Below are 23,122 nucleotides of genomic sequence, written 5' to 3' on the forward strand. Positions count from 1 at the left end.
CTCATGAACTTTATTTCTGCAGAAAATCATAACATAAAGTCTGTATCGATACCAAAACAAAGTATAGAACATAAAATAAAAGAGACTCCCACTAATCCAAGACATCCTTAATGACAACAACCATATGAAAGACCTTATGTTTCATGTCTTTGACTAGTGGTATAGCAGCCTAAAGTTTGTCTCTACATGTTCTATCATTTAACAACAATAATTTATAAGATAATGAACCTTATAAATTTTGTTGTTAAATAACTATATGACTGAATTATGTCACTATATAACTTGAGCGGTACTCTTTCAATACTTTTAACAATATGCAACCAAGTGACATAAATACTTGCAGTCATTTTCTGAGTTTGAATGTGTATTATCTATTTACATCCAAAACCCAGAGTCTGACACACAAATGATCTCCAAATTGTCAGATCCCTGCGTGAGCATAAGCTCTCTTGTTCTCTTTAATAATCTTTATGGTTGCGTTTTCAACAATTAAAATTTTGAATTGCTCAAATATTTGTCAAACAATCTTATCATATATGTTATCTCCAAATTTCTATATACACTATTTCCAAACGTGTATAATAAAATCATACATAAAAATCCTATAGGCAAAGTGTAGGAAAATACTTAAATTTCTGAATTCATAAATTTCCTAATGGGCAATATTTGAGACTGAAAAGTCTCTCTTAGTGATTGAGGTCATCCAAAAATTATGTCATTTCATTTTCAACTTTATTGATATAACTCTTTTGTGAAATCCGAATAATACCCTGAGAAGAATCTCTAAATATTGAAATGTCTAATACAAAAGAGGTGTCCCCAGGATCTTTCATCACTAACTTTTGTTAGAGATTTCCTTGGTTTCACATAACAAACATATATCATCGTTGACTAAATAAAATAAAATTGACATACTAAACTAGGAATATAAACTTACTCCCACTGAACTTGCTAAATCCACAATTCTCCATAATATTATCTCAAAACCAAATGAGACAATTACTTTATGAGAATTTGTGGTAACAATAAAGAGACAAATTTCTTAACTTATAAGTGGATTTCATGACTTTGCAAACCATTTACTTTATATCAATTGACACAAAAGTTTTATTCAACTGCACCATATTGTATCATTAATGTCACCATTAAGAAACAACTATATTGAAAACCATCTTATGCAGCTCCAAAATTATAATAAGCAAACTAGTACTGTCCTAATAGAGTCTTTCAATTAAACTAAATAGAATTTCTCTTTTCAGTCAATTTTTAATGACACTAGAATCCCTAGTACTTGAGGGTGTTGAGTTTGATTAACTTGATTGAAAGGAAGCACAATAATGTCCTCATGAGGATACAAATATACTATAATAATAGTAACTAAATGAATTAGTTTAGAACTAATTCGTCCTCATTCAATTTTGTTCTAAAACCATATCTCTCCCCCAAACTCAATATCCTCAAGAAAACTTAAAAATTTATGTCTCAAATTTTCTTAATTTGTGGGATGAAAACTTATAGTGTTCAAACCCTTAAACAATATAGAATGTCACAAGTCATAACTGAACTGACTCTAATAATTGAACTTAAAAGACACATTGAATCATCATAAAATAAAAAACTTAAAATATTTTGATTCATTCAAAGAGAAATTAAAACAAAAACAAAAAATTCAAGTGATGTTTCACCAAATAGTCTTTTAAATACAAAAAATAATCCATTAATGACAATCTAAAAAATAGTTCAAAAAATGAATAAAGCAATCTTTATCGACTTTGTCCATTCTAAATTGATATATCTTTCAACATCATTGGACATAAGTCAGTCAAGGCTACTTTTCTTAATTTGCCCTTATCTTTTGAGGTATTTTCCGAATGAGCACTATTTTATTTTCTCTTGCTTCAACGTTTCCTTATTTGCACACTTTATGAATTGATCATTTAAATGATCATTTTTAACTGTAACAGTTATAAACTTAATTGTGCAAAGAGAATACTAAATACCGAATTTTCAAACAAATCATATCATAGTCGAAATTACTGAATTTTCGAACAAGTCATATGATAGTCAAAATTATAGTGTCTTAGCAAGATTAAATATTTACATAATGTGCTCCTAACATTTTCTTTGCCTAATAATCTTAATGAAATACCCACAACTCTCCAATGAGAGCTTGTCTTTCTCTATATTGCTTTAAAAGCACCTTAGTTTAAGCAAAAAAAATATGACAAAAATTTTGTCATCTTAAATAACACCTATAGTACATATGATATTCTGGCTTTATGATCACACATGACATGAGATTTGGTGTATACTCACTTATGAAACTTGATTCTCACATTAGGTGTTGAATTTTGTGAGAGAATGTGAGTTTCACCATCCTTATTTAAGGTCTAGATCCAAGAACAATATTAAAGTTCTTCTTTAAATCCTAAATTAGAATTTCAAGAGTTAAAGAATTTAACTCAAATTAGCATATACATAAAATATATTAGTCTAGAGAGAACAAGAGTAGCAAAAGCACTCACTAAAATACCTAGTGCATCATCAATATCAAGTCTTTAAACAATAATATCAATTGCTAGTGGTATTTTACAGGAATGATCAAACAATGACAATTTACTTTAACAAAGAATGAATTCTTATAATTGTCATATGTTTATCATGATATATGTGAATGTAAACTCTTAAATATTTAAATAAGTTTACACCAACACAATATCATCACACATGTCAGTAAACCATTAATGAAACGTGCTTCTTTATTTGTAAATAAAAGACCTTAACAAGATACCAAGCGCACCATTAAAACACAATCTTTGGATTGCTAAGAATTAATTGCAAGCGGTACTCTCAATGCGATGTTCAAATATTGGTAATAAGTTGTAACGCCCAATTTGAAAGTGTCTAGAATATTCAAATGTGCGCTAAAACTGATATTGGATACATTAATTATACAATACTGAAACGACATCAAGTCGAGAGTTTAGATACAACGACATCCAAAGTCTTATGTTACATTATTACACTCAAAGTTTGTCGTACGAAGTCTAGCTACAAAAGTTCATAACAACACATCTCATAATATAACATATGCATCAACTAGTCCAACACCGAGTTGGTTCCACGCAAACACGATCAATCCAAAGCTTTTTCTTTACCTTTTCCACGAGAGACCTGTGAACCTGAACAAATAAGGAGAGGGATGAGACATAATGTCTCAGTGAGTTCTACCTATCCCTAGGCCAGTGACAACCTTGGGGACACCTACGGTTATCACATGTTTACTTTACAACCTGATGGTTGATTATACGTGTGTGGTCATGCTTCCCTAGACGGTCGTGCATACTAGACCCGTCATAGGTTCTTCTTAACTTGTTATAGGTGTTGCTATCTCTATACGTGTCATGGCGGTAAAGGGGAAATCTAAGACCGCAATGCCAAGATATGCTCTACGTATCGAGGTCTATATAAAACATATTCATGACACGATACTAAGCCGGACGATTAGGGGACATATCTATTTTTACTTGTTCTATTACATAAACTAGAACTTATCTAACAGGGTCTCATAACCAAGTATAATTAAGTTAGGAGTTAGCGTTGAACACAAACAATATCTGAGTTTATTTTACGGAGAGCCCTGGGGTGGAGTAAACCCGAGCACAATCCCTAACTAGCCGATGAAAACCTATCTAAGGTATAACCAACGGCACTCCCTAAGTGACATTTGGCCCCTTACGACTAATCCCGTTCCACCTATGGAAACCCCTAGAGACCAACCTAATGTGGATCGCGAGAGACACGTCACCTACTAGTTGTTTAAACTTTCTATGTGAATATGATATCTAATCGTCCACGTCTAGACATAAATAAATTCATGCATAACTATCTAGTTCTCGACAAGCTATTTCGAGGCTCTATATTCATTCCCTTACTTTATGTATAATTTGCTACCCGATTGTAAATCTAGTTCTTCTCTCATATGTCATTCTTTACTATATAGTTAAATACTTGCTTTGCTTTCAAGATAACATTTAAAAAAAAAAACTATGCCTTAGAGTCTTGTTTTGAGTGGTTTACTTGTGTAAAAGACCGCATAAAGAAAACCGGCTCGAAGTATGACAAAAGGGGCCTGAGGCGAGCAAAACAGTGCGCTGTTGCACTGTTCACTCGCCTAGGCGAGTAGGCTAGCTCGCTGTGGCGAGTAGATGCTCGCTGTGGCAAGTTGGGGGCGAGCAGGACCCCTTGTTCTGTTGCCTTGCTCGCCTAGCGAGCTACCTGCTCGCTGTGGCGACCCGTGACAGTCCAGCACCTTCAAAAATGGAGTTTTTGACCCAAAAACCTCAAAACAAAGCATCCATGACTCTATTGATCATATAGAACCTGTAAAACAGTCATAGAACAAGTATTTACATGTATAGTGAGCATGACATGAAAAGGGGTAACTATTCTCTATGTAAAAACCCTAAAAGTTTAAGTTTTCTTGCAAGCATAAACACACAATCCCATGGGTGGAATCTAGCTAGGAACTCACCTTAAATAAGCTGAAGATAAGCTCACAACCTCAAGTCCTTGACAGCAAAACTCTAGATGAGAGAAACTATTAAAGAATCTTGCTTCCAATTTCTTACCAACACCCTTAGCTTAACCTGTATTCTTGCTTAGTCTCTAACTTAGTGAAGGATAGTGGTAACAATTTCTAGAGAGAAGGAAGAGCAAAAATTTTATGAAAACCCTAGAAAGAGAAAGGAGAAAAACTTATGAAGATTATTGACCCCAAATCCCTTAAGTACTAACTTGACGTGAAAATCCAAAAATACCCCTTGCCTTAATCGCGCGCATTTTATCGTTTTCAGATATTACATCGGATCCTAATAAGCGGGATATTACATAAGTTCTGTCAGATAATGGGTGCCTTTTGACATCCTCATTACCCACATGGAAAATTAAAGAATTACCACATATTTAACATCACAAGTTGTAAATTAAAAAACCAAAAACAAGATACCAAACTTACCGTTAAAACACAATCTTTTGACTGCTAAGAATTAACTGCAAAAGGTAATCTCAATGCAATGATCAAATATGGTAATAAGTCATGTCGGACAATGGGTGCCTTTTGACATCCTCATTATCCACATGGATAAAACTTAAGAAGTCCTGTCAGATAATGGGTGCCTTTTGACATCTTCATTATCCACATGGAAAACTTAATAATTACCACATATTTATCATCGCATGTATGTAATTATTCGGCCAAGTTGTGCCTTCCTTTTGGCCTACTAAAACAGCTCGCATGAACAATTTCATACTACATCTTTTGTAGTTCCAATTGAATCAAATCTACGCAACAGAGGTTACTTTGCAACTTGTTGTTTCAACCAAAACAACCAAAATTACTAGACAATTCAATAAATGAATTTAAATGGGAATGGTCTTGATATTACAAGGCAGATGGGAAATGTCTTAAATTTACAAGGCACTACCGACATAATGTAGGCAGAATTAGTTCATTATGTTGCTAAGTAACCATAATGTCACTCGACAACCCTTAAGTGTGAAGAAAAATTCACGAATTTGAAAGAAGATGAAAGTCACAAATCACACCAATGTGTGTATGACAATACTTAAGTGTGAAGATAAACTCACAAATTTGAAAGAAGATGCAAGTCACAAATCACACCAATGTGTGTATGACAATACATTTACATATATCGCATAAAAGCAACAAAAAACATAGCATGAAATATATTCAAAATGCATGATAAGACAAAATATTATTGTAGAAAACTTAATAACAATAAACTCTAACATCATAATCATGCTATGAGAAAAATATTCAATTTGAAACCAAAAGAAAATTGAATCTTATATACACCAAAACATTCATGCCACAATTGATTCACATATACCAATTGATTCTTTAAATAAATAAAATAATGAATAACTCTAGACTCAATTATTTCCTAAATAAGGAAATATACTTTATGTTTATAAATAAACAAACAAAACTAGAATTATTATTTCTCAAACTTTAAAGAACCAAGTTCTTACCTTATGTACAAAAAAAGAAATGTTCATAATATTTTGAGATTCATTATTAAAAGATTCATTATTAAAAGGCAACATATATATTACAAATATATTTTAACTCTTTATTTGCCTACTGCTCAAAATAAACTTTATGTACAGAATCTTTGTGAATCAAAACCAAGTTCAAATAAAAATTAAGCTGTGAAATAAGATAATGATATTTAAAAATCATCTCGAATAAATTTTTTAAAACAAATCAAATCCAAATACTTATTTATTAACAATATATTTGTATTTGATATATCAAAGACCGAATAGATATAACAATAAAAAAAACTTTATAAATAAGTCAAACCGAAAGATTTGTTTAAAGATTTCCAAAATTTAAATTTGACATGAATCCAATATACTTGTATGTTTTCTAAACCGAATAAAGGGAATCTAATTATATAAGTATCTTTCAAATTCACATATTTGATTTCAAATGGATATGGAACCATATAAATCCATAAAACAAAACAAAAATCAAAAAACAAAAAAGTGCCGAGAAGGTTTTCTGGATTTGTTTCAAATTTAATTCCCTTTTATTTTATTCAATAAAATAAAAAAAATACAAGCCAATAATGTCGAAAAATGGTGGCTGGATTCATCATAAATATGACAAGATTTAAATTTTTCCATAGGTCTAATTTACACTCAAAATTATGCACACAATACTTAATCCACCCACGAAAATTCATAAATAAAGAATTTCCAAATTACATGAGACTATATTCATCATTTTATTTTATTTTATTTTATTTTATTTTTCCACGAGAAAAATTGTGCACAGCAATCACAAAAAAAAAAAAATTGTGCTGAAAGTGCGAATGGCAAAAACATGTAATACCAAAAAATCATTCGGTGCAACCAAAATAAAAATATCATCACTGATGGCAAATATGAGCCGAAAAACAAAGAAACCAAATATGAATGAAAAATATTTTCTTTACAATCAAATACGGCTCTTATTATTTACAACTGAAACTAGGTTCCTTTCAATTCATCAAAATTAAGTACAGGTTCTAAATTATATAATATTATGAACCGTACATCAAATTTGAGTCATCAACGCAAATTCATTCATCTTGATGTGCATATAAATTTCAATTGAAAAAGTAAAACTCGTCCATTGTCGAAGAAACAAGAATCCCGATAAAACAAAGTTTTAGGGTTCATACCATTTACATAATAAAATTAACCAATTTTGATAAATCAAAACATGAAGATCTGCTCTGATACCACTTGTTGGAAATTTAGGTCTTAATAATAAAAACAGATTTCATAAAACATGTTCAACAATTATGAATCAATAGCGGAAGCAAACAACATTGAACATGATTATGATCGGATCTACGACATGTTTGATTTATTAAGGATATTAAGAATTAGGGTATTAGGAATACTAGATGAAGCTTTGGTGATAGCCCTCTCGACAAAAACAATAAAGAGAGGAGGTGATCTGAAACAAACATCAACTTAGCAGCGGCTGACTTGGTTCTTCCTCAACCGGTACCTTTATGCCCCACGTTCTCTTCAGATGGGGGAGAAGAGAGAGTTTGCCGTGTACGGTGTATTGGGGACCATAGCCTCTTTTATATTGGATGACCATTAGGGTTTCCCATTATTCCGTTAATGTGCCATCCAGACATCCACTCATTAAGTCCATATCAATTAATTAAATATTTAATTAATTATCTTACTAGAAATCTAATAGCCTTATTACTTAATTTGATCACTAATCAATTAAGGCTCTCAATTGATAAATTGCTAATATAATTATTATTATGATATTTGCCCACATAAAGATATTGGAATATAATTAAATAATAAAATAGTCCAACACGAGACGCTATAATTGAAATATTGTTCACATCAATATTTTGCTTTAATATAATGAAATAATAAATGGTTAAGCGTATTATAGAGAAAAAAAAACACACAAAACTTTGTCAAAAATAATAAAATTTATTTGATTTCTTAGTATGTGTAAATTCTTCAAAAACGACAAGTATTATGAAACAGTGGGAGTACTAACTTGGTAGAATTTATATCAAAACACATTTCTATTCCATTAAAACAAAACGGTTTCAAATCTCTCTCTCTCTCTCTCTCTCTCTCTCTCTCTCTCTCTCTCTCTCTCTCTCTCTCTCTCTCTCTCTCTCTCTCTCTCTCTCTCTCTCTCTCTCTCTCTCTCTCTCTCTCTCTCTCTCTCTCTCGGGTACCAACTAACCAAGAGAAGCAAACGTTCAAACATTGCTGCAAGCTAAATATGTGATTCCAATCATAGGTGAGTTTACAAATCTTCTATTCCGTAATCGATTTCATCTTCGATTCTGTATTTGATCATATTTGATGTCGTAATTGATTTAGTCTTCGATTTAGTAAATGATTTTATCTTTGATTTCGTATTTGATTTCATCCACAATTTCGTATTTGATTTCATCTTCGATTTTGTATCTGGCTTCATTTTTGCTGAAGGTAATCTCATTGTTCTAATGCCTTGCTCTTTTTTTTTTCTTTCATTTTGGCTTTTCATGTTGAAAAAATGGTTGAGATGAAGAGTATTTTTTGTAGTGTGTTGGTTATTGTTTTGATTTTTCTACGGCGCTTACGCGTGTAAATTTTAAACAATATTTTTTCTGTAATTTCAATTATGATTTAAATTACTGTTTTTTTTTCATATATATTTACATACATTTACCATTAACCTAATAGAATTTGAAGTATATATATGTATCAATTATACAAATATAGATCTACAACATAAAAGTAGAACTATTTAACAAAAGAAGTCACTTTTTTAGCGTGGAATGTTGTAAAAGTAGAACTATTTAACAAAAGAAGTCACTTTTTTGGCGTGGAATGTTGTCCCTCTTGACCGTAACATTGTGAATAGACCCCAAAACAAAACTTCTTCAATTCAAACCCAATAAAGTATGACACTAAAGACTCAAACAATATAAATTTAAACCATTTAAGATTTTAAAGATTGTAATGAGAAGCTATGATAACAAAGATCCAACATAGACGTCACTAACAAACAAAACTATTAGGGGGAATTAGTCACTTTAGTCCCTGAATGGGGAACGATTCGTCAATTTAGTCCCTGAATGCAGATAAATTGCAAAATAGTCCATGAATATAGACTTTGTTAGTCAATTTAGTCCCTGAATGCAGACTCCGTTAGTCAATTTAGTCCCTGAATGTAGACTTCGTTAGTCACTTTAGTCCCTGAAATTGACCATGCAGGGACTGTTTTGCATATTATCTGCATTCAGGGACTAAATTGACGAATCGTTCCCCATTCAGGGACTAAAGTGACTAATTTCCCAAACTATTAGCTATATGTACATAACTTTTGCACTGCCGGTGCAAAACCCCATATGACCACTTCACATTTTGTGCATAACTCGGTCATAATTGAGTAAAAGCCTCATAAATTCATTTAGCAACCTTTTATTTAGAAAGTTTTGAACCAAATGCTTATGCAAATTAGAAAAGTACATACAAAGTGACGGCAAAAAAAAATAAAACTGATGTGAAACTTATCATCTTTCATGTTCTCATGTCATTCTTATCGTTGAGCATCCTTTCAAACCCCAGATGGACTTCCATTACTATATGTCAACTCAAGAATAAATAGAGAGAACATAGTTTACTTATAGGGTAATAGTCACTTTGGTCCCTGAATGTGTAATGATTAGTCATTTTAGTCCTTCATTGTATCAAAATTTCAAAATAGTCATTGATTGTGAATTGTGTTAGTCAAAATAGTCTTTGACACTAAAATAACCTTTCAGTGCTCACAATAACTCTTTTCATACAGGGACTAAAATGACAATAAACATGTACTAATAATGACTAATATGACAATAAGTAAGTATATTGAAGGACTAATCTGACAATATTAATTAAACATTTTAACATCAATGACTATTTTGACCAACAAAATGCATAACCAAAGACTATTTTGAAGTTTTGATATATTGAAGGACTATTTTGACTACTCATTATAATTTCAGAAACCAAAGTGACTATTACCCCTTTACTTATTTATATAGATCAAGTAGGTTGGAAAGGAGTTCAGGTATGCTCCAATGCTCCATTTAGTCCATTTAAGTCATGGATGCATGGCATGTGGCAAAATAATATTCAAGGGTTACGATTTAAAATAAAATAAAAATTCAATTCACAAATCATGTACCATATTCCTCACTTTCAGTCTACGTCTTCACACATCTTCCTCTCATCACAGTCCCTTCAACCTTCCCCCATAGTTGCCCCGCTCCCCCTTCTCAATTCCTTTTATTACTTATTGATAACAATTAAATTCAATATTTATGATTTTATTTTATTGAACAAATCAATTCAATACAATTAAGTTGGGGATTTTATCAATCAATCTATAATGATGTATTGTCTCGAGTCTACGTTCAGTCTTTCTAAATTGCATCGACATGCCATTAACATCAATTAATTGCCATAACCTAGAAAAGGAAGAAGCCAATGGGGAAGAGAAACGTGAATTGGGATGAAAGGTTGATGGGGTGTAATCTGGGAGTAAACAATAGTTATTTTTTATTTTAAATTGTAACCGTTGAATATTATTTTGCCACATGTCATATATCCATGACTTAAATGGATTAAATAGAGCATTGCTTAAATGGAGCATAAAGAATCAATGAAGGGAAATAGAAATAAACAATAGAAAAAGAAAAATGAAGACCAACCTATAGCACAAACGATGTACATAAAAATGGAAGAAATGAGCACACCGTAAAAATGATTGTTGCAGAGAAGCAGGGTTAGAATGAATAATACAAAAAATTATAGAAATCCAAATGTCTAAATCTACAAAGCCGTTAAACACAATATTGCAACTCATTTAATGAGCAAACTCTAAATAATTATTCGACTCATTTTTGTTTGATTTGCTAGCCGTTATAAGAATGATATGATTAAGTAAAACGGTGTTCATTTTTTTTTTTAAATAAAAAATTTATTGTTGAATAAAATAAAGTGACTGAAAGAAATTAAAATTGGAAGTTAGTGAGAAAATATAAGGAACCCTCTATATGTGCAACAAATGAGGAATAAAATTGTAAAAGAGGTGAAGGTCTTGCAAAATATAACCAATCAATACATAAAGGAAATCGAATTTAAATGTAAGAAAAAAAATAGAGGATTACCTATTCTGTGTTCCTCATCTATTAGTGTTGTTGAGGTTTTCGTCATTTCAATTGACACCATACTCTCCCATTTCACTATTTTTCTACCCTTTTACATACTCTACCCCTCCTTCTCTTCTTCTCTTTCGATGTCTATGGAGAATGTAACCCAATTTTATTTGCCGCGTCGTCGAACATATATATGCCAAAAGACATGGGAAAGAAAATAGGCTACCACACCTCACCAACTTCGGCTGTGGTTCTTGATCCACAATTCAAGCTAACCTTACTTATCTATCACGACCATAATTGTGTAGGAATGTAATGAGTTCTTAGCAGGCAACTTTTTGACCACTACATCAATATGTCTTGTAGCTTGAAATTCACAGCTGCACAGCAAGCAAGACATTCCAATTTGTATCATGGCAATTTGTATCCAGAATTGATTGTTATGTTTTCAATCAGTAAGATATTGTATTTGCAGTGAGTACAATATCTAAATGCAGTCAGTTTTCCAACAGCCGAGAATAAGGTAACAAAGAAATACTAAACTCAAGTAAGATTGAAATATCCAAAGAAAATCAATGGTGATTCTCACTAGTGATTCTCTCCTAAAATAAGAAAATCGATTTAGTTTGAAATTTCATTTGATTCATTTGACATAGGAACTTGTTTGACGAAGACAATGGATTCCACCTGGGGGCAGTAATTCGCAGCAATTCTCTCGGGCAGTTAATGCATATGATATATACAACTATTTAAGCAGAATTACAACACTCTCATGAAACAATAATAAACAACGGATATTGTGTTTATAATTCAAGGACACAAACCCTGTATTTCGAAAAGGACATAATCAGATTATTCTAAATGATCATGTTAGAGATCTCATTATAGCTGATATACACCAATTTATGGTCACAACAAAATATGAAGAAAAAAACAATGAAATGCATTGATGCAACCAAAAGTAAAAATCACAATGATACATTGGAGTATATGTTTATAACAATGAACTTTAACATAAATTATACACAATTGTAAATAACAATCAAGTATGAATAAAAGGGTATAATACCTGGTGCTTAGTGAGCCTTCTGCAAATGGCCCCAATCTTCTTTTGGTGAAGATCAAGTGGAAAATACTTCTTGTTCTTGTAAACTTCCCTCAATGCAGGCTTCTGCTACTGAGATATTACTGTCAAAATCTGAGTAATCAACAACCTCACCACCTTACGGCAAATTCCCCAAAATAAAAAAATTGAACAAACATAAACTGATTTTCCAAATAGGAGAGAAAACTCACTGATAAACCAGATGTATATTCATATCATCTAAAAGAAATCGTACGAGAAAGAAAAATTGAAGGCGAAATCAAAGGTTGTAATAATTAAGAAATATGTATAAATATAAGACGACTATCAACAGGACATCATCATATACACTTGTTTCAAGGTTGTCACTCATAATGATGGTAACTATGATAACATATAGTATTATAGGTAATTCCTTTTCAGCCGTTAACCTTTCAATTTTATCAAATAAACAAATAGACTCAGACCTGCAAACAGATAAGCTTCAGATATTCATACCGTTATCTCATGATTCCATCCACTACACGACCATCTTTATACCTCTGATTCATGTAAGAAAAAAAATCATAATAACACAAAGCACAACAGTCTTGCATTGTCATTTGATCCAAAATACTAGTTAACAGAATCAATTTCCTATAACATGAAGAATAGATTTTTATTTGACAAGCGATTACTATGAACTGGCCTAAAACACAACTATCTATATCTACAAGTATTGGAAATCCTGTTTTGCGAATAATCAAATACCAAAACAAATACAATAAAAAAAATAAAATCACACATTAAGACTAAAATAACAAAGCAATCTTAACAATCTCCATCATAAGAAAAAAAATGCATCATATGAAAAAGGATTTTCACTAGATTTAGCCTATGAATTTGACTTAATCGATGAGTTCTTGTATTGAAAAAGGGCATGCAGTAGATTTATCCCTTGAATTTAACAAATGTTCGCCTTAAAGAACAAAAGACATAAAAGTGACAAAAATGCATGTGAAAACAATACCTTGTGAGCCAATAACCAAAAGTTGGCATCTATTGAACAAGAGACATGACGGTAAGCACATGCTGCAAAATAGTTCAATTTCGAGTAATAACTATCAGATGCAAGCTTGAAATTATAATTCATGCGAACTTAAATAATCAACAATTGTATGCTTACCACACAAGAGTGTATATGTGTTCAAGTGCAGAGGCAACACAGAACAAAATCAGCCTCTGAACAATGTACACATGAGCCCTTTCCTCTCCAACAGCCACCACTTCTGGCACTAGAGCAACAACAGTTTGGTTCTCCATGATGGAAACGTGATCAGCTTCTGCACAATCGAGGAATCAATATCCATTTCTTCAACCCAAAGGTTCCAGCAATTTTCTAAGGATCAAATCTAGAATTCACACCTAATCGCAATCGAAACAAACAAATTCCATTCATTTTTCGGAACCCAAACACCTTTCACAAGCGTAGTGCAAAATAGTGCAAGAGAATCACATATGAAAATGCACTATCAATCTTGCTTCGTTTCATTTATGATAAGTGTCCTTTACATAAAGTTTGGTTTAAGCATTTTATCAAAAAAATAACAAGCATTGTACTAGGAGGCACATCAACACTAAAATCAAATACCAAAACAAAACAAAAATCAACACAATACGCAAATGCAAAATCACTTCAACTCAAACCAATTTTTCAATGTGAAAAGCCAAATTGAGAGAAAGAAAGCAAGATTTTGAACAACGAGATTACCTTTGGCAAAATTGTTGGACTAAGATGCGAAAGCGGTGAGACAAACCGTGGCGACGAATGGCGATCGAGATTCAAGAGAAAACCTGATATTGGACTTCAATTCATGCAGAGCTTTTTCACGATGTAGTAAAAGGTAGACGTCGGTGGTTCGTTGATTGAAATTGCAGCAGAAGGACAATGAGATTTTCATTCATGCTGGCTCAACGACGATGAGATTTTCAAGGAATAGCGATTGGATTCGACACTGTCTGAATAGCGATGAGAGTTTCTGAACAGCTTCTCACAAATTCTGATGATTGGTGACAAAGATACATGGCGGTGGAGGAGATTTTTGCAGGTCGAAGTTGCTGAATGTGATATATGTTGTAGTGTGCCCTTATGGAGGGCGTTTGTGCCCTTAAACGTATATTGATGGTCCAGATATAATAAAAATGAACCAATTGTATATCAATTCCTAAACTTCGTTTTGTTTTACTAACAACATAAACAAATTACTCCATGGTAAAAAAACCGCACAAGTTAACTTCATTACATAATGGCTACTTGATAATTTTCTGAAACTTTGATTCCCACGTACCGTAAGCAGTCTTTTTTTCCGCTTTTCTTCCATATTATGCTTAGCAAAAATGCAATTGGATTATTATACAATTACTCAGAAATTCCTCACACTCGCACTTTTTTAGCCTTTTTTTTTTGTTCATTCTTCTCTCATTTTAATTTCTCCAATCACCAGGACAAAAAAGAGTGAGAGAGTAGCACAACACAAGACTAATGCTTGAATAGAGCAACATGGGATTCTTAATTTAACAATCAAGTGCTATGAGTTTATTATAAGTAGTCATTATTTCATACAATGCATTTTTGGATTCGCAGTAATAAGAATTGATTTTCATTAAATCGTGTTAAGAGTCCCACGTCGGTTAGGAGTTGGCCTAACAATTTGTTTATAAGTGGGGGCAATCCTCACCTCACAAGCTGGTTTTGTGAGGTTGTGTTAGGCCCAACCACGATTTCTAATATGGTATCAGAGCCTCTTCACGATTCTTTGGGCCACCTGTTATCAGGTTTCCGTTATCGGGCCACCCGTCATTTATGTTCACGCTTCAGATGTGCAATAATCCTGAGCGTGAGGGGGTGTGTTAAGAGTTCCACATCGGTTAGGAGTTGGCCTGACAATTTGTTTATAGGTGGGGGAAATCCTCACCTCAAAATCCGGTTTTGTGATGTTGTGTTAGGCCTAACCACGATTTCTAATAAATCGTTTCTAACGAAAAGTGAGTAGTGTAACGACCTATGTCTAATTAAGCGATAAAACACGCGAATATAGCAAATATTCAAGAAATAAATAGACGCTACGTCTCAACCAAACAACAACTAGCATGCATATATATATTTCTCAACAGTCGCAGCGGATATATAAATCATACATCTCCATCAATACATATACCATGGTCAAATAACATCAACATAAAATTCTCCAAATCTCAACAATGAGTACACCTCAAATAAAATAATTCAACATAACTAAGGACACTGACACAACCTAATCAGAGCCCTAGACTACGACGCCAAAATGATAACGGAGGCTAGCTCCCGCTATCCAAGCACTCACCAAAGCGGACCATTGGAGGTTAGTATTACATCAATCATAATCAATATAATTAACTTGACATAAATAAACAGTTCAATTCTCATATAATCATCATGAACATTTAACCTCCAAATACCTAATCATATAACAACCTCAATCATTGCAAGTATGAATTCCCAAGCACACTCATCATCAACATTTATCATTCAATTCAACAATCAAGACTCATGCAATATGATATGTGCCTAAACTCGACACATACATGCATGTGGTACCAAGTCTCCTTAAGGTCGTCACCCATGATGCAACAAAAACATCATAATCACCTCAATTGGATATAAAATCCGCCACCATCAGTCATGAATGCATGAACATATGACTCGACTACAAATGCATATGTTCACACAAACAAATCACCTCACCATCACCAACACTTAGTATATATGCAATTGACAACAATTCACCATCACTTAACATATATACAATCACCAACAACATCCAAAATTCAATCAACATATAGTTACATCATTAATCATCTTCACATAATTATATCAACTATCCACAAAGGATTCGTAAAGCAATCGGCTCTTAAAACCATTTTCAACAAAGTTCGTCTCTCAAAATTACAACATTAGAAATAATTGAGTCATTTAACCAAAATCAATTAAACAAGTTTCAATGCCTCGACTAAGCATACCCCTAAGTCACATATAAGTGCAGTAGGGTACACAATTACGTTTCACCTGCCAAATGCGACGAAATCATGAAAATCACAAAGTTCGTCTCTCTTTTTCACTTTTCACAAAAATTCTCATTTTCAAAGCAAAACAAGTTAAAACTTGACGAAACCATTCACAACCATTTTTAGAAATCATATAAACATTATACCACCGTAACCCTACCTCAATTCCATGAGAAAAACGAGTTTTCAGAAAATTGACGTTTTGGACCATTTTTCAAAAGTTAAGTGAATTTCACAAAATAAAGTCCAATTCAACTCATACAATGTACCAGTAGGTTTAAGTTTATAAACAGAGGGTAAACAAGTCAAAAGAAACATTTTAGAAAGCTCAGATTGGTTCCCAAGTGTACGAAACGAAAGTTCAAAAATGACAGAACTGGGAGCTGCACGCTTAAGCGTCCTCAACACGCTTAAGCGTCCAACTTCCAGTAGCTTCTGGAGGTTGCTCGCTTGGAGCACGCTTCTGGCTCGCTGGTTAGCATGCTTAAGCGTCCTCTCCATGCTTAAGCGTCCTACACCAGAACAGTTCAAAATGTTTCGGGTTCCAACCCCTTTTTCACCCAAAATCCCAATTTTGATTCTCCCAAACCCAAAACTTAATTCCAAAGATGTTTATAGGTCATATATGCTATAGAACACTCAAACATACACAAGTTTTGGAATTAAAGCATCAACACAACATAATTCATCAATTCACCAAACTTTCAACAACAACAACAATTCTCATCACCAAATCACCAATTCATGATACCCAATGCATCAATTCATCAACAATTCATTTAACAACAACAACTACATCTAATCATGAATTCATCCTCAATCTAACAACCACAACATCATTCATCATCAATTTCACATAAAAATACATTATGTTCATATATACCCATTTTGACATACAAATTCAACAACAACAACACAAATATCATTCAATTCATGCATATAATCATATCATCATAATTAAGCACGAATTTCTACAACAAAATCTCAATTAACCATTTAAGCAAAGAATTAGGGATAAACTACAACTATTGATTATGCTTGAATTCTAACCCCCTTACCTTAATTCTTCACAATCACCAACTAGGGATTCACTTTACCTCCCAAAGCTTGAATCTCTAGCCTCCTCTAGCTCTCTCTAGATCCTTCTATTCAAACCCTTATCTTCTCTTGTTCTTTCTCTCTCTACCTCTTCTCTCCAAATTAAAAATGAAAAATGATGGTGTAAAACCTATTTTCTTCAATGAATAGAGTTTATATAGGCTCTATCTAATTGGGTTCAACTCACAATGCCTTAATGAGCCTAACCCATCACTTAATCTACTTCAAAATGTTTCTACCCACTTAACGGTAAAATGTAATAATAACGGTCACCTATCGGTTATAAAATAATTACTACACCCTCTAGCACTTAGTATAATAACAACTCCCACTAAGCACTAAAAATAATCCTGAACAAAATTATTAAATTACCCCTACTCTCAAAATGACCAAAATGCCCCTAAATCCAAAATGACTAAAATACCCTTCTAACACCGAATTCTACGAATCCCAACCAAAATACACACTGAGGCAAATAATCACATACGAGCACATTTAACACACATAAATAAATAAATAAATCTAACGAAAAATCGGGTTGTTACAAGTAGATGACAAAGTGATTTATATTTATAAACATTTTGCTAAAAACCAATGTTATTGATAGGAATCAGATGAGTTCAAACTGAATATATTGAATTTTCATTGATCAACTCATAAGGCCACTATTCGCTCGCACCCAGCTGAAAATCCAATAATGCCTCTGCGTTAGTTAAGTCACGCACCACTGGCATGTGCGCGAGTTAACTCACGCAAGTTGGCCGGTGGTTAAAGCTCAAGAACACGCGTTTTTTTGACTCTGTTCAATGCATGTTAATTGGTTTTGCACGTTTTTGTTAAGCTTTTTCACGTTTTTTGACCCTATTTATGGTAGATATAAATTCGAATAAAGTAAATAAATGATTTAGAATAAATTCAGCGTGAATTAGAATAAAAATCGCGTATTGAATAAATTCGAATTAAAGTTACATTACATTACATAAACGACATGTATGTCAACTATATATATTCATAAATGTGTTCTATCATTACATTACATTCGGGTTGCACCTTCAAACTACAACAATTATCTTACCTCTGAAATGGTGAATTCAAACTGGCTAAACACCCCAACTCAAACGTTCGTCCGCCATCTCTATCATTCCATTCAAAAGAATAAATTCTTGTTAGTTTGGATTAGATGATGGTATTGAAGTATCAAAAGAATGAGGTGCAGTCCTTGACACTTCAGCACCTTCATCTAAACCAAACTAACAAGAATTTAATCTTTTGAATGGAACAATAGAGATGCCGGACGAACGTTTGGGAACTGGCGTTTAGCCAGATTGAATTTCCATTTCAGGGTAAGACAATTGATGTATTTGGAATGTGCATTCCAACTACAACAATTGTCTTACCTCTGAATGGGGTAAATTCAAACTCGCCAAACAGCAGGACTCCAACATCCGTCCGACATTCCCATTGTTCCATTCAAAAGATTACATTCTTGTTAGGTTTGGTTTAAATGACGGTATTCAAGTGTCAAAAGAATGAGGTCTATTCCTTGACACTTCAATACCTTCATCTAAACCAGCCTAACAAGAATTTAGTATTTTGAAAGGAACAATGGGAATGCCGGACGAATGTTGGAGTCCCGCCGTTTGGCAAGCTTGAATTACCCCAAGGAAGACAATTGTTGTAGTTGGAAGGTGTAACGCCCATTTCGATTATTTAATTATTTTAAATGAGTTTTAAGATATATTTATATGATTTACGTGATTTATATGAGTTTTAGATTATATTTATATAATCGATGTGATTTATGTGATTTATATGAATTATGTGATTTTAGAGAATTTTATGAGATGTTGTGACTTATTTTATTATTTAATAAAATAAGATTTGAAAATAAAATAAATATTGAGTTGTGGGGCTGTTTTGTGAATTTAGAAAGTTTGGTGTAGAAATATATTTGTTATTTTGAGTAGAAATATATATGTTATCTGGTGTAGAAATATATATTTGTTATTTTGTGTAGAAATATATATGTTATCTGGTGCAGAAATATATTTGTTATTTTGTGTAGAAATATATTTGTTATTTGATGTTGAGATATATTTGTTATTTGGTGTTAAAATATTATATACATATATATCTTGATGAAATATGCTATTATGTGTTATTTGGTGTATTATTATTATTTAGTGGAAGAATATATTTAGTGGAGAAATATAATATTTACAATAAAGAGGTTTTGGGGCAGAATTGGAATTAAGAGAAAATAAGTAGGTCGGGATTTATATATAAAGAGGAGAGTCAGAGTTAGAAAATAAGGATTTCGTGCAAACTGTTTTGGAGAAAGAGGAGAAACCTAGAGAAGTGAAGAGTCAGAGAAGGAGAAGATTGTAGAACCTTGCTGTCAATTAATTTGAGGTAAGGGTGAGACTAACTCTCAGTAATATTAAGTTTGTAATTCTGATAATTAGATTTAACTTGTTGTAGGTTGAGTTTGTGAGGTTTTGAGAATTAGGATTTTGAGAGAGATTTGATGATTAGATGATGAAAACTTGTTGAATTGATGTAGAAATTGTGTACATACCTTAGATACACATTACGATGATAATTAAAATCAGTTTTGAGGTTAGAACCATAAGATTAGGTGAATTTTTGGAAATGAGATTATTAGTAACGAGATATTTTTTTTTTTGGAAAGAAGTAATGAGATATTGTTATATATGCACTTTATGTATTGTTTACGATGCTTATGATGATGTGATTCATTCTTTAATGTTGATATGATATATAAGAATTGTTTATATGCTGCATATGTTGCTGTTTTGCTGTCGTTGACCATTAATGTCATAAAGTTGTAAATGTCGGTCTAAGTTGTAAAGTTGTAAGTTGTCGTCCAAATTATTGGAGTCATATAAGATGTTCATGAAGTTCAAGATATTTAAGATGTAAGATGTTGAGTCCATGCATACTCATTCAAAGTTGAGGGCTTGATGCCCTGGAGCTTTTGCTCAATTATGTTGGGGGCTTGATGCCTTGGAGCCTTTTTACGCTCAATTATGTTGAGGGCTTGATACCCTGGATTGGTACCACATGCATTTGCATTATTGAGATGATTTAAGATGATAAGAGTTGAATAGTCGAGTTGAAGTTGCATAGTCGAGTTGAAGTTGCATAATCGAGTCAAAGTCGTCACGTTGTTAAGATTGATTAATGAAGTTGTTTATGATGAATGATTATGAAGTTGTTTATGATGATTGCTTAATGAAGTTGTTTATGATGATTGATTAATGAAGTTGTTTATGATGAATGATTACGAAGTTGTTTATGATGATTGATTATTAAGTTGTTTATGATGATTGATATGATGATGATGTTTATGTTGACGCTATAATGCTACATGATTATTATTATGATATGTTGATGATATGATGCTATATGATTTATGATATGATGCTACATGTTTATGATGATGATATGATGCTATATGATTTATGATATGATATGTTGATGAAGTTTAAGTTGTTAAGTGTAATTGATGAATTATATGCTTAATATTGTTGTTGGTGAAATCTCAACCCTTCTGATTGGAAATGTTGCTCTTCGTATGGGTAACTTGCAGGTAACCAAGATTAGTTCCGGTCGTGAGGGGACTCCTCACAAGTGTGTCTTAGGTGCTCTGATACGTAACGGGATGGGAATTTTGTTATTGTCTTTCTATTCCTTACGTATTACTTTGAAAGTTTTTCATGAATTATTGCTGAACCAAGATATTATGAGATTTTATGTTGCGTCGCTTGTGTCAAAGATTTATTTAAGTTGTTGAAATTATTCCCTGCGAAGTTTAAAATAATATGATATTGGATTTTGAAGGATAAATATTTATTTATTCAGTTTATGTTTTTAGAAAAAGAATGTGACATTTCGTTTAAGTTGAACTACTCTGATTTTTAATTTGAAAGTTTTATGTTGGGAAAACGGGGTGTTACAATTGGTATCAGAGCAGGTCGGTCCGTTCGGCAAAGTAGATGAGTCGTTGTGTCGTGTGACAGTTGAATACTGTCGTTGTGTTTTCTAATTAATGGTTATGTTTTATTATGTGATCATGTTTGACTGACTAACCTTAATGTGGTTTATGTGTAATGTTTGAAGTTACTATTTTGTTATACATTGTTTAAGATATTTAAGTAATAATTAAATTCATTTTTCTCTTGTGCTTTGAATTTCGAGGACGAAATTCTTTTAAGGGGGGTAGAGTTGTAACACCCATTTCGATTATTTAATTATTTTAAATGAGTTTTAAGATATATTTATATGATTGACGTGATTTATATGAGTTTTTAGTTTATATTTATATAATCGATGTGATTTATGTGATTTATATGAATTGTGTGATTTTAGAGAATTTTATGAGATGTTGTGACTTATTTTATTATTTAATAAAATAAGATTTCAAAATAAAATAAATATTGAGTTGTGGGGTTGTTTTGTGAATTTAGAAAGTTTGGTGTAGAAATATATTTGTTATTTTGTGTAGAAATATATATGTTATATAGTGTAGAAATATATTTGTTATTTTGTGTAGAAATATATATGTTATCTGGTGTAGAAATATATTTGTTATTTTGTGTAGAAATATATATGTTATATGGTGTAGAAATATATTTGTTATTTTGTGTAGAAATATATTTGTTATTCGATGTAGATATATATTTGTTATTTGGTGTTAAAATATTATATACATATATATCTTGATGAAATATGCTATTATGTGTTATTTGGTGTATTAATATTATTTAGTGGAAGAATATATTTAGTGGAGAAATATAATTATTTAGAATAAAAAGGCTTTGGAGCAGAATTGGAATTAAGAGAAAATAAGTAGGTTGGGATTTATATATAAAGAGGAGAGTCGGAGTTAGAAAATAAGGATTACGTGCAAACTGTTTTGGAGGAAGAGGAGAAACCTTGAGAAGAGAAGAGTTAGAGAAGGAGAAGATTGTAGAACATTGCTGTCAATTAATCTAAGGTAAGGGTGAGACTAACTCTCAGTAATATTAAGTCTGTAATTCTGATAATTAGATTTAACATGTTGTAGGTTAAGTTTGTGAGGTTTTGAGAATTAGGGTTTTGAGAGAGATTTGATGATTAGATGATGAAAACTTGTTGAATTGATGTAGAAATTGTGTACAGACCTTAGATAATCATTAGGATGATAATTAGAATCAATTTTGAGGTTAGAACCATGGGATTAGGTGAATTTTTGGAAATGAGATTATTAGTAATGAGATATTGTTATATATGCACTTTATGTATTGTTTCCGATGCTTATGATGATGTGATTCATTCTTTAATGTTGATATGATATATAAGAATTGTTTATATGCTGCATATGTTGCTGTTTTGCTGTCGTTGACCATTAATCACTAGTACAAAAAAGACTTATTGACACAGGGATTTTAAGTGGGCAGTTATCCACCTGACTTAAAATCCTGTGCGGAGGCTATTGACACAGAGATTTTAAGTGGGCAGCTATCCACCTGACTTAAAAACTTAGGCGGAGGTTATTGACACATAGATTTTAAGTGGACAACTATTCACCTGACTTAAAATC

At 32.2% G+C, this 23,122-nt stretch overlaps 1 long non-coding RNA gene across 4 annotated transcripts; it reads right to left on the reverse strand.

Annotated features, from left to right (window-relative positions):
- Positions 1–11,151: 11,151 nt before the first annotated feature.
- On the reverse strand, positions 11,152–14,528 carry LOC146915265 (uncharacterized). Of its 4 annotated transcripts, none has more exons than XR_015014530.1 (5): positions 14,087–14,528; positions 13,502–13,632; positions 13,346–13,407; positions 12,322–12,440; positions 11,152–11,632 (listed from the first exon to the last, which is right to left on the reverse strand). It is a non-coding gene; the product is annotated as an uncharacterized LOC146915265 (long non-coding RNA). The 4 variants fall into 4 exon arrangements; XR_015014531.1 differs by having other exon boundaries at positions 12,322–12,450; XR_015014533.1 differs by having other exon boundaries at positions 13,502–13,658; positions 14,087–14,465.
- Between the last annotated feature and the right edge of the window lie 8,594 nt (positions 14,529–23,122).

This window comes from Medicago sativa, chromosome 6 (assembly GCF_051527215.1).
Source record: "Medicago sativa cultivar Bolivia chromosome 6, Bolivia_mono, whole genome shotgun sequence".
Lineage (NCBI taxonomy): Eukaryota > Viridiplantae > Streptophyta > Magnoliopsida > Fabales > Fabaceae > Medicago > Medicago sativa.